Source organism: Ambystoma mexicanum, chromosome 8 (genome assembly GCF_040938575.1).
Source record: "Ambystoma mexicanum isolate Mex_15411 chromosome 8, UKY_AmexF1_1, whole genome shotgun sequence".
In the NCBI taxonomy this organism is placed as follows: Eukaryota; Metazoa; Chordata; class Amphibia; order Caudata; family Ambystomatidae; genus Ambystoma; species Ambystoma mexicanum.
Window position 1 is genome coordinate 516,558,804 of NC_090929.1, and position 13,881 is coordinate 516,572,684.

The 13,881-nt window shown below is 47.8% G+C and overlaps 1 protein-coding gene across 1 annotated transcript in view; it reads left to right on the top strand.

Annotated features, from left to right (window-relative positions):
- The first annotated feature begins 552 nt into the window (after positions 1-552).
- Positions 553-13,881, top strand: part of PLCH2 (phospholipase C eta 2) — a 2,067,875-nt gene continuing 2,054,546 nt past the window's right edge. The window contains exon 1 of the mRNA XM_069610192.1: positions 553-809. The gene's annotated coding sequence lies outside the window, so the exon portion shown is untranslated. The remainder of the gene's footprint in view (positions 810-13,881) is intronic.

A 13,881-nucleotide genomic window follows, 5' to 3' on the forward strand; every position in this document is an offset into this window, starting at 1 on the left:
GAGGTGGCAGGATGCTAGTTATGGGTTATTTTGCAAAGCTGGGCTCCTGTGTTGCTTTTAGAGCCTAGCCAGACGCCCTGGCTCAACTCGACTCACCCCTTGAATTATCTGCCCCCCACCCCCCGCACACAGATGTTGAAAACATTGCTGTCGCTTGTAAAAGAATAGCCATCCACACGTGTTTCTACTTAATATTTGATCAGAGGCTATATATACACTATGGTTCGTCTGATATGTGTGTGTTGCCGATCAATCTCTGGAATTGTTCACACGGACACATACACACACTCCTCAGATCAGATGCAGCGTTGCCCAGTGAGCATCACAGCGCTGGAGTGCCCCATGAAATTACAGGTGTGCTCCGGCCTGGAAATCGCAGGCCCGGCCTGCACTCTCTGTTGTAGCCAGGCAGATGTTACAGCCTGCAACCCGCCGAACAGGTTCCCTGGCACACACGGTGACGGGAGGGGGCTCCTCCGAGTTGCCCCCGCCCCCTTCTCCGAGGCGCCCCTCCCATCCTCTGGACTTGTAACCCTGGAGTCTGAGCTGTGTGAACAAGACAGGGCTGTAGCCTGCTGCCGGAGTTGCCTTTGTGAGTCTTGTGGGCAGGGAACCCTCACTGCCGGGTAGGAAAGGAAAGGGGGCGGCGCTTCCAACTTCACGCCTGTTACTGCTGCCTTCTGTGGTGCCGGAGCCGGTTTCTTTCTCGTTTTTTGCCCCACATGTTGGGGGTCGAGGGGGTGGCTGGATACACAAAGGGGACCCCCCGGATCAGAAGAGGACCTCCACTGGGCGGCGAAGACACACAGGTGTGTTCTTTTTTTCTCTTTTTGAAGTCGGTTGCTTCTCCTGTTAGTTTCGATGCCCGCTGTGTGGGGTCGGTGCGTGCGTGTGTGTGTGAGAGAGAGAGAGAGAGAGAGAGAGAGAACAGTGCTTTAAGAGTTGAAGGCGCCTTTGCAGTGCTCCCTCCAGTCTTTGGGAAGTGAGTGGGGAGGCGCAACAGGTCTGCGTTCGCTTGCTTTTGATACTTGCCGGCACCGCAACGGGGTTATAAGTGCCAGAACATGCCAGGAAGTGCCAGTGTGGACTACACCGTTAAAAAAAATAGAAAACACCTCCCCGTGTGTCCCGATCGTGTCTCAAAAAGGGTTGGAATGTTAGCAAGTAGTTAAGTGCCGGCATTGTCTCCTGCCTTCGTGAAAATGTTATGAACCTGCTAAACAATGTTGGTACAGTCACATTATAAGGATGTGATGGTATATTCATATTATAAGGCTTATAAACTTGCTGGGAAGTGATGGAACAGTTCCATTATAAGGCTGAGGAACCTGCTGGGATGTGATAGTACATTCCCATTATAAGGCTGAGGAACCTGTTTGGATGTGATGGTATATTCCCATTATAAGGCTTAGGAACTTGCTGGGAAGTAATGCTACAGCTCCATTATAAGGCTTAGGAACCTGCTGGGAAGTGATGGTACAGCTCCATTATAAGGCTGTGGAACCTGCTGGGATGTGATGGTATATTCCCATTATAAGGCTTAGGAACTTGCTGGGAAGTAATGCTACAGTTCCATTATAACGCTGAGGAACCGGCTAGGTAGTGATGGTACATTCCCATTATAAGGCTGAGGAACCTGTTTGGATGTGATGGTATATTCCCATTATAAGGCTTAGGAACTTGCTTGGAAGTGATGGTACAGCTCCATTATACAGCTGAGGAACCTGCTGGGATGTGATGGTATATTCCCATTATAAGGCTTAGGAACTTGCTGGGAAGTAATGCTACAGTTCCATTATAAGGCTTAGGAACTTGCTGGGAAGTGATGGTACATTCCCATTATACGACTGAGGAACCTGCTGGGATGTGATGGTATATTCCAAACATAAGGCTTAGGAACTTGCTGGGATGTGATGGTACAGTTCCATTATACGGCTGAGGAACCTGCTGGGATGTGATGGTACAGCTCCATTATACGGCTGAGGAACCTGCTGGGATGTGATGGTACAGCTCCATTATACGGCTGAGGAACCTGCTGGGATGTGATTGTACAGTTCCATTATACGGCTGAGGAACCTGCTGGGATGTAATGGTACAGTTCCATTATACGGCTGAGGAACCTGCTGGGATGTGATGGTACAGCTCCATTATACGGCTGAGGAACCTGCTGGGATGTGATGGTACAGCTCCATTATACGGCTGAGGAACCTGCTGGGATGTGATGGTACAGCTCCATTATACGGCTGAGGAACCTGCTGGGATGTGATGGTACAGTTCCAATATACGGCTGAGGAACCTGCTGGGATGTGATGTTACAGCTCCATTATAGGGCTGAGGAACCTGCTGGGATGTGATGGTACAGCTCATTATATGGCTGAGGAACCTGCTGGGATGTGATGGTACAGTTCCATAATACGGCTGAGGAACCTGCTGGGAAGTGATGGAACAGTTCCATTATAAGGCTGAGGAACCTGCTGGGAAGTGATGGAACAGTTCCATTGTAAGGCTGAGGAACCTGTTGGGATGTTTTGGTATTTTTCTATTGTAAGGCTCAGACACTTGCTGGGAAGTGATGGTACATTCCCATTATAAGGCTGAGGAACCTGCTGGGATGTGATGGTACAGTTCCATTATACAGCTGAGGAACCTGCTGGGATGTGATGGTATATTCCCATTATACGGCTGAGGAACCTGCTGGGATGGATTGGTACAGCTCCATTATACGGCTGAGGAACCTGCTGGGATGTGAGGGTGCAGTTCCATTATACGGCTATGGAACCTGCTGGGATGTGATGGTGCAGTTCCATTATACGGCTGAGGAACCTGCTGGGATGTGATGGTACAGTTCCATTATACAGCTGAGGAACCTGCTGGGATGTGATGGTATATTCCCATTATACGGCTGAGGAACCTGCTGGGATGGATTGGTACAGCTCCATTATACGGCTGAGGAACCTGCTGGGATGTGATGGTGCAGTTCCATTATACGGCTATGGAACCTGCTGGGATGTGATGGTGCAGTTCCATTATACGGCTGAGGAACCTGCTGGGATGTGATGGTGCAGTTCCATTATACGGCTGAGGAACCTGCTGGGATGTGATGGTGCAGTTCCATTATACGGCTGAGGAACCTGCTGGGATGTGATGGTGCAGTTCCATTATAAGGCTATGGAACCTGCTGGGATGTGATGGTGCAGTTCCATTATACGGCCGAGGAACCTGCTGGGATGTGATGGTACAGTTCCATTATACAGCTGAGGAACCTGCTGGGATGTGATGGTATATTCCCATTATACAGCTGAGGAACCTGCTGGGATGGATTGGTACAGCTCCATTATACGGCTGAGGAACCTGCTGGGATGTGATGGTGCAGTTCCATTATACGGCTGAGGAACCTGCTGGGATGTGATGGTACAGTTCCATTATACAGCTGAGGAACCTGCTGGGATGTGATGGTATATTCCCATTATACGGCTGAGGAACCTGCTGGGATGGATTGGTACAGCTCCATTATACGGCTGAGGAACCTGCTGGGATGTGATGGTACAGTTCCATTATACGGCTGAGGAACCTGCTGGGATGTGATGGTACAGCTCCATTATACGGCTGAGGAACCTGCTGGGGTGTGATGGTACAGCTCCATTATACGGCTGAGGAACCTGCTGGGATGTGATGGTACAGCTCCATTATACGGCTTAGGAACTTGCTTGGAAGTGATGGTACAGCTCCATTATACAGCTGAGGAACCTGCTGGGATGTGATGGTATATTCCCATTATAAGGCTTAGGAACTTGCTGGGAAGTAATGCTACAGTTCCATTATAAGGCTTAGGAACTTGCTGGGAAGTGATGGTACATTCCCATTATACGACTGAGGAACCTGCTGGGATGTGATGGTATATTCCAAACATAAGGCTTAGGAACTTGCTGGGATGTGATGGTACAGTTCCATTATACGGCTGAGGAACCTGCTGGGATGTGATGGTACAGCTCCATTATACGGCTGAGGAACCTGCTGGGATGTGATGGTACAGCTCCATTATACGGCTGAGGAACCTGCTGGGATGTGATTGTACAGTTCCATTATACGGCTGAGGAACCTGCTGGGATGTAATGGTACAGTTCCATTATACGGCTGAGGAACCTGCTGGGATGTGATGGTACAGCTCCATTATACGGCTGAGGAACCTGCTGGGATGTGATGGTACAGCTCCATTATACGGCTGAGGAACCTGCTGGGATGTGATGGTACAGCTCCATTATACGGCTGAGGAACCTGCTGGGATGTGATGGTACAGTTCCAATATACGGCTGAGGAACCTGCTGGGATGTGATGTTACAGCTCCATTATAGGGCTGAGGAACCTGCTGGGATGTGATGGTACAGCTCATTATATGGCTGAGGAACCTGCTGGGATGTGATGGTACAGTTCCATAATACGGCTGAGGAACCTGCTGGGAAGTGATGGAACAGTTCCATTATAAGGCTGAGGAACCTGCTGGGAAGTGATGGAACAGTTCCATTGTAAGGCTGAGGAACCTGTTGGGATGTTTTGGTATTTTTCTATTGTAAGGCTCAGACACTTGCTGGGAAGTGATGGTACATTCCCATTATAAGGCTGAGGAACCTGCTGGGATGTGATGGTACAGTTCCATTATACAGCTGAGGAACCTGCTGGGATGTGATGGTATATTCCCATTATACGGCTGAGGAACCTGCTGGGATGGATTGGTACAGCTCCATTATACGGCTGAGGAACCTGCTGGGATGTGAGGGTGCAGTTCCATTATACGGCTATGGAACCTGCTGGGATGTGATGGTGCAGTTCCATTATACGGCTGAGGAACCTGCTGGGATGTGATGGTACAGTTCCATTATACAGCTGAGGAACCTGCTGGGATGTGATGGTATATTCCCATTATACGGCTGAGGAACCTGCTGGGATGGATTGGTACAGCTCCATTATACGGCTGAGGAACCTGCTGGGATGTGATGGTGCAGTTCCATTATACGGCTATGGAACCTGCTGGGATGTGATGGTGCAGTTCCATTATACGGCTGAGGAACCTGCTGGGATGTGATGGTGCAGTTCCATTATACGGCTGAGGAACCTGCTGGGATGTGATGGTGCAGTTCCATTATACGGCTGAGGAACCTGCTGGGATGTGATGGTGCAGTTCCATTATAAGGCTATGGAACCTGCTGGGATGTGATGGTGCAGTTCCATTATACGGCCGAGGAACCTGCTGGGATGTGATGGTACAGTTCCATTATACAGCTGAGGAACCTGCTGGGATGTGATGGTATATTCCCATTATACAGCTGAGGAACCTGCTGGGATGGATTGGTACAGCTCCATTATACGGCTGAGGAACCTGCTGGGATGTGATGGTGCAGTTCCATTATACGGCTGAGGAACCTGCTGGGATGTGATGGTACAGTTCCATTATACAGCTGAGGAACCTGCTGGGATGTGATGGTATATTCCCATTATACGGCTGAGGAACCTGCTGGGATGGATTGGTACAGCTCCATTATACGGCTGAGGAACCTGCTGGGATGTGATGGTACAGTTCCATTATACGGCTGAGGAACCTGCTGGGATGTGATGGTACAGCTCCATTATACGGCTGAGGAACCTGCTGGGGTGTGATGGTACAGCTCCATTATACGGCTGAGGAACCTGCTGGGATGTGATGGTACAGCTCCATTATACGGCTGAGGAACCTGCTGGGATGTGATGGTAGTGCCATTTCTTAAACATATTAGGAATCAGCCTAGAATCGTCTATAGTCTCTTTGAAACACCATCAGGGCATCTGTGTGAAGTGCCGGTATTTCCATTTTTAAAGTGTTGAGTTTCCGAATAGAACTTTCACTTCAGTGCCATTGAACATGATAGGAACCGGCTGGGAATTGCTGCGGCAGTGCCCGTAGTGTCCTGTGAAACACAGTCGGCATCTGATGGGAAGTGTGGGGCTCGTGCTGTTAGGAACCTGTCAGAAAGTGTCGGTACTACCCTGCGGAAAGTGCTAGCGGACTGGCGAGCTGTTCTATTCAGTGCCCGGTGAGGAGTTCTGACACTGGTCTATTGCAAGTGTTTAGAACGCGATGAGATGTGACGGCGGCGTGTCCCGCTACTTTGCTGGAAGTCGCGGGCCCTGAGACAGTCATATTAAGACCTAATCGCGGCAAGGAATGGTTGAGAAGGTGTAACGGGCCGAGCAGTAGAGACACGGCCACAGGCTACATTTTTGGGGAACCTGCCAGGGTCAGACTGGGCCATAACATTGTCTCGGCAACCAATGAAAAAGTGGCCCACAGTTGCAAATGGCAATTCATTCCTTTTGTGACACTGTTTGAATAGTACCCCTGGGGGAGTTTTTTGATAACATTTGATGCACATTGTGCATTTTAAAGAATCCAGCAACACTGGTCAAAACTACTAGCCGCATAGTGAGGCAACTCATCGAACTGGCCTACATTGGCCAAAAAAAGTGTCCTACTTTGACCCAAAAAAAGTGGGCAACACCAGCATTTTGTGTTTTTGGCTCGGCCATGGGCGGGCCTAATGCCCTAGAGGCCAGTCCGAGCCTGGAACCTGCTGTGAAGTGCCAAAGCTTCCCCACGTGCTAGGATCTGGCGGTGGAGGGCAAAGATACTGACACAATGATACACACAATGAAGGTGCTGGCAACATGTCTGGCTCTGGATATGCTGAGCTAGGAGGAGCCTATTGAGAGGTCCGGATATTATGACGTCTACTATGAACCTGTTGACAAGTGTAAATCTCGTCATGTGTGTAAAGAATCTGCTGAGCAGTGCAGATATGGTCATGTGATTAGAACCCTATTGAGCAGCGCAGATATGGCCCTGTGCAGGGACGGCGCCAGGGCCTTTCAACCCATTCAATTGAGAAGGGCCCTGCCCCCCACCGCCCAGCAACTTCCCCATGTTGTATAACGCTGCAATAGATTATTTTCTATACTATTTTCGTTCTGGGGCTTTAAATGTGCGCTTTGCAGCGCTCGCTTTACAACATGCATTTGCTGCAGCTCTTCAGGGCATCACTTGGAAGTGCCAGCGTCAAGGGCTCCAGCAAAAGAAGTTTGTAAAGCAAGCTATGAAAAGCGCACATTTAAATCAAAGAAATACACCCAGAGTTAATATCTACCGATTATCACTAGATGGCCAGCCAGAGGGGAGCTAAAACCCGAAATGCCCACTGAAAAGCTATAAACCCTTCTTTGTTAGCAAGGGGCTGATGAGGTGGAACCGGTGTTAAAAGGCAACGAGATGATAATCAGTGGGTATTTAGTGTTTCAGCTCCCTGATGGCTGGGCGTCTCGTAATAATCGGCGGCTTTTAACCACCAGGTGTATTTCTTTGTCTCCATTATAATGTTTACACTCCACGGGTGCCTCAGACTGTCTTCCACTGTAAGCAAAGGGGGCCCCCAACCATCACGTTGAAATGTGCCCCGCAAGTCTACAGCCAGGTCTGCATGCGTGCTATGAACCTACTGAGCAGTGCATATAAGAGTATGAGTGCTATGAGCCTGAGGAGTGCAGATACGAGCGCATGGGCTACGTACCTATTAAGAAGTGCAAATATGGTCATGTGCTGTGATGATTCGTTATTTATATAGCACTTTTACCAAAACAGTCTAAATGGAACATTTTCGCATACAATTATCACCCAAATGAGGTTGGCACTCATTTCTCAACCTTGGAAAGATCAAAGGCTGAGCTGGCCTTGCAATATTCGAACCTGCAACCTGCTGTGCAATCACAGATGCACGCAACTTGCTGAGCTATTTTACCAGCCTCTGAATCTCTTGGCACGAGAAGATACGATCACTCCTGTTAGGGACCTGCTGTGGATACTGGCAGAATAAAATTATCAGTACACCTTTCCTGTGCATGGAATCTGCTGAGCAGTGCACAGGTGCTCAGATGTTATAGTGGACCCACTGAGAGTGTGGATGCTTTCACATGTGGACAAATGCTGTCACGCGTGCTAGATGCTTGCTGGGAAGGGCAAAGCCAGCCCGTGTTAGGACCTGACTGAGAAGTGGCCACACATGTTAGGGGCCTGCTGTGAAAGAAATGCAGATACTGGCATGGTACAGACCCGAGTTACCTTTTCGCAAGTGGAGATACTGTGCTAGGCATCTGCTCAGAAGTGCAGATGTTGTGAGATGTTATCAGAATCTACTGAGGGATGAGAACCCTGTCATCTATGGGCAAATACTGTCACGTGTAAGACACTTCCTGAGAAGTGCAGGTCATGTGACGTGCACTATGAACCCATTCGGGGGTGCGTATGCTGCCACACAGGAGCAGGCTGGGGAGTGGGGCAAAGGAGCAATTGTTCCAGACTTGCAGGGCTGTTGCTGCATGGGACTTGCTGAGATATTGCAAACATAATAAAAAAACAGAGTGCTTAAGGGAATTCTTGGCTTCTGAGTAGATGGGGTGAGACACATGTTATGTTGACTGATAACGCACACCGCTACCACCCCAGGGTCTTTCTCCAGGCACTCAAGTGCTCTGCAAAAAAAGAGGCCGGGGGGAATTAGTGAGGTTAGAATGATAGGATAGGTTCAGAATCAGGAGAAACGGGCATCTGTGTGTGTTGTCTTGTGTGTGAGTTGGTTGAGAGACCTGGTTTGTTGTATCCGTAATGTTGAGACTCAGTGTCCGGCTATATGTTGTGTTTATGTTCGGTGTGTGTATCATGTGTAATTAGCTGGTTGTCTAATCGTGCAATCTGGCTTGTTGTAACCATAGGGGGTGTCCATTGTCAGTGTAGTGTGGTGAATGCAGGATACGTAGTGCGTTGTTATGTGTAGTTTGGTTAGTGTTTTTGGTTCAATGAGCTGGTTTGTACAGTCCGTACAGTAGGTACAACGTCTGTTTATTGTGTGCTAATGTAAGGTAGTTTGGTATGTGTTTAAGTAATTGGCTAGCCTGCCGACATTTATCGTGTTTGTCGGTTATGTCTGAGGAGCAGCAGTAGGGCAGATTTGTTAGTACGTTGGCAATTCACAAAAAAGTTCCTCCAAGTATGACCTCGGAGCTCGTCCTGCTGCAACTCAGTGGTACCTGCAAAGTTCCTGATTCCCTAACAAGTGGCGCGTTCTTTCGCAGTTCTGTGCATAGCGAGGCATGGTTATTCTTTCCAGATCTATATAAGTGTGATGCATGGCTAGGAGGGGAGGAGAAGGGAGTGTAGGGGTGTTTCTTTTGGTCTTCATTGGTTTCGCTGCTAATTGGTGAGGGTCATTGGTAGTTGAATAGCCACGTTTTTAGTCATTTCCTGAAAGTGAGGTGGTCTTCTGTGGTTCTAATTTCCTTTGGCATTGTGTCCCATAGGTTTGCAATTAGGTGTGAGAATGCATTTCCTCTGAATTTCCTTTTTTCGTAGTGTTTCGTCTGTATTTGGAGGTCATTGCTAAATCTAAGTTCTCTTCCTGGTTGATAGCGGCTGATCTTGGTCTGGATGAAATCAACTCCTTTTCCATGTAGAGATTTGTGGGCAATGCAGTGGGCCTTGAATTTAATGTTTTTTTTTGTGTGAAGCCAATGTAGGCTTCTCAGGGCTGGTGTGATGTGGTCTCTTCTGTTTAATCTCAGGAGCATCCCTGCTGCAGTGTTCTGTTGATGTTTTTTAGTGAGCCTTTTGGGCAAACCGAGGTAGAGGCTGTTAGTCGATTCTTGACAACATGTGTTGATTTCAACAACTTTCCAGATGTGCCTGGGTGGCCCCCACATGTGGGCCTCCACAGTGAGTGAGTGACAGAAGAACATAAGTGGCAGATGCGTGTTCATATCGCCCAGAGGCAATGTTCGCATCTGAAAAACACTCGGACCCTGGATGGTAATATTGGCACTGCTGTGGCCCAACATCAGTTTATCACGAAGCCTTGTTGCCAGGGAAGTAAGTGTCCATATCTTATTAGAGTTTCACCTTCTAGCATTGCTTCCCCTACATTGCGGCACATTTCTGATCACTGGTGAGTTTATTACGAAAAGAGTTGAATAGCATTTTGAATATCACAGATAGATGTTACTATACAGTGCTTAGAAAAGTGGCTGCTGGATTGTTTTTGGTTCTATCTTTTTTGTACAGGTGGGAAACACACACAAAATTATGTCTTTCTCATTGTATCGCCCACTGCGTTCTTATGTGAACAACACAAGGTATGCAGACAAAGAAATATACAGTTGCATGAATACATTGATACATTCTAACACATATACTTCATGCAGTCACACAACACATAACCACAGACACATGGACCGAAACATAAACTCACACCATCTTCCTTATGAATGTAAAAAACTATAATAGGTCATCAACCCTCTCCATCACCAGTTCCCAGGCTGACCCCCCTCCCCGTTTACTCTTCCTCCATGAAATGAAGTAGGCAGCTGACCTTCCCCAAAAGTGCAGCTTAGGAGCACACTGGAAGCCAAGTCCCTTTGGTGTCTTTAGCTTTGCTTTTTCCAAGTACTGACCACAACCAGCACTCCTTGCCGTGTCTGGGAGAGTCTGATTGTCAAACCAAGATGTTCTGTGAGCCAAGACAATAGAAGGCTGCGAGGGGTCATGGACTGGGCTTCAGTGGGTTATTAAAGGGATTGAGTGGCAAGGGATTGGTGACTGAGCAATGTGGCTAAAGAAAGAGGTGAGGGCGTGGGGTAAGGGAATGCACCCAAGCTAAGGGATGAAACTAATGGTGAATGGAGGTCTGGAAGTTAAAGGGGAAGAGGGCAGAAGATCATTGAGGATGAGGTGCAAGGGAAGGACAGTGGAGGGTGATGGCCAGGAAAAGGGGGTAAACGAGACAGAGGTACACATTACGGAAGGTAGCTCAGCAGATTGAATGACTTTTGCTGAGATCTGTGCCTAACCTGGAAGCCACTGCCCTGAATTGTGAGGCTGGCGCAGCCCTGATTTTTTTGTTGATGAGGTGATGCATACTTGCTTTTTGAATGGGTGTTTCTGTTAGGATTCATTTTATATTTTCTGGGGTTGCTTTATCATTTGACTTGGTGCTTTGAAAGCCGTATCCATTGAACAGTGTGAAAGTCAGATTTAGTGGACATCCTGCTATTTTAGCACTTGAATAGCCACTAGCAGGTGTTGAAGATGGAATAGGAGAACATAGGAGAAGGATGCATCCAATCTGGTGTCTAAATTGTGAACTGTAGAACCAGGAAACCAGACCATAATACCCACCGTCCACACCTCACATGTTATGTGATTCTGCGCAAAACACTTTACCTCACTGTGCCTTATTCTTCTTAACTATCAAAATTAAGGTCACCCATAAGTGATTTTTTCTGTGTTTGCTCTGGGGAAAGTATCACTCCTATTGATTTATAATGTGTAGTTTTTTCCATGAATCATCACAATATTAACCTTTTATATAATGTGTACTCTTGTGGAGGCAGAATGCTAGGTGTGGGTGTTCTGTCACAGGGGGGTAGGATGCCAAGCAAGGTTCTTTTGTTGTGGGTGGTAGACAGGGTGACCAGTGTGGGTTTTGTATTTTGGTATGGGGAAGTCTTGGTTTTTTGTTGTGCCGGCTTATGTTTGGCACTTACATCAAAACCAGACGCTTTGTGGCTCGGCTCTTGCTCGGCTCTACCAATGAATTCTCCCCTGCTTGCCCACCTCCTATCATTGATTTAAAACTAAAGAGGAGATTGGATGACAGGAGATGTTGCCTGCTGTCAAATTGCAAACTGGGCACCAGTAAACCTGGGCTCAAATCCCAGCTTTCACATTTGACCAAATGATATTATCCTGGTGAAATAATGTGCCTACCTTTGGTATGCTGTGGTCCTGGCCCTAAGAAATAAGTAAAAAATATATTGCATAAAAGTAAAGCAATGCCAATAATTTAAATTAGTACCCGGCGCGGCAAAAACATCTGAATATGGTATCTCTGAATGGCTACTTTCAGAGCCTTACCATAGTGTAATTACAAGCATGCAACAGTGTGCAACTTGCGCCGGTCCCGACACGACTTTTCTATTCCGAAGTGGCCGCCATGGAAAGGAAGAAGGGACTAATTGTAGTCCCGTCTCCCTGTTCCATGGTGGCCTTTTTTTTTACCTTTTTTCCAATTTACTTACATGGCTGCCATGGAAAGGGAGAAGGGACTATGTGGTGGCCATTTTCTTTGTGTACGAAGGCCGCCATGGAAAGAGAAAACAGACTACATATCCCTGGCCACAGCGGCCACGCGTCTTGCAACCAAAAGAAAAATACCATTAGTACCCCAGTCTAAAAGGCCAGGGTACTAATGGCAGTAAGCCCTGAGCCTGCGGGCCATTACCGCATAAGTTTAGGCCCCTGGGGCTTTCGTTAAGGCCCTCGCTGTGTTCAGGCCTGTAACTATGGGTGCCAGGGGCATTAACTTATGTCTGCTCGGGACTTATTGCTAAATAAATGCATTTGGGAATGCGTGGTTTGGGTAGAGGTTGGTATTGAGGTTATTTGCCTTGGAGGTATGGTCTTCTGCATTTTAAGTTTGAGACAATACATTATGGGTCACTAAATTGTACTTGCACCCCTGGCTAACGGTTGCCAGTCCTTCTCTGCTGCCACATGTGCTAGGAACCCTCCGAGAAGTGCAGCTACTGCCCTATCTGCTAAGCACTTGCTGAGAAGGGCAGATCATGTCCCCTGTTAGGAACTGACCGAGAAATGCATAGCGGGCGCTGTGATATGTAGACTGGCACAGTAAAAGTGCGAGTCACCTGTTTGAATGCGGAGATACTGTGCTAGAAATGTGCTTAGAAGTGCAGAGGCTGTCACATGTTATCAGAGTTTACTGGTGTGTGTACCCCTGTCACATTTGCACGTCCAGTCCTCCAGCTTCTACCCCAACAGTCAGAACCTACAGTGTTTTTATTTTTGGATAGGCCTATTATTATTGTTGTGCTTATTGAGCGTGGACCTAGCTTCGAGAAGCAACGGAGCGCTTTACAGAGATATACAATAGTACAGATGCATACACATGGCTGGACTGGGAGGCCACCAGCAGTAAGGGACTCCAGCTCAGATCAGAAAATGTACAACTATTTCTTTGCATTCAAAACATTAGGGGGAGGGATAGCTCAGGGGCAACACGTTTGTCTAAGAAGCAAGGCCACGCAGCACAACAACCACTCACTGGTGTTATAAATGAACAATAAAATAAATAAATAAACTCTTCTGTGCTCATAAGCACTACCAAAAAAAAGGAAAAAAACAGACTTCTACACCCATTGCTAGCACTGCAGTGTCAGCAGGACGTCAGTTTGATGCTCTCACTAAAATACTTTGCTCTGAATCTAACAGCAGAGCGCCCAAACCGTTGTGAATGTACACAACAGACGGGGCTTACCCCTGCAACGGAGTTTTGTAAGTAGCAGCTATTTTAATGGAACACATTTTCTCTACATCAGAAAAGAAATGACTTGGCCCTTCCTAGACTCTATCTGCAGTGTAAGAGCACGTCCTCGGCCGTGTAACAGGGACTTGAACAACACACGCCTAACGAAGAGAGCTATCTGTCCTGCAAGGAAACTGCCTTGGTGGATCTGCAGATGACTAAGGTTTACCCTGAGGGCTGTAGGAGGCAGGTGGAAGTCTCACAGGCCCTTTAGTTGTGATTTGTACCTGTCGCAGTATGGTCCGGCTGCCTGAGATGGAACGGGGAAGGCACTGGCCACACACATGGGAGGCAGCCCTAAACCATGACGAGAGAAGGCCGGGAGGCTCTGATGCTGCTGCCCATCGGGCGAAAGCCAGGGTCTAGATTCTGAAATTGCATCCTCGTGGCACTTTAAAAGCACAGAGCAGGACACTTCGGCGCCACCGGT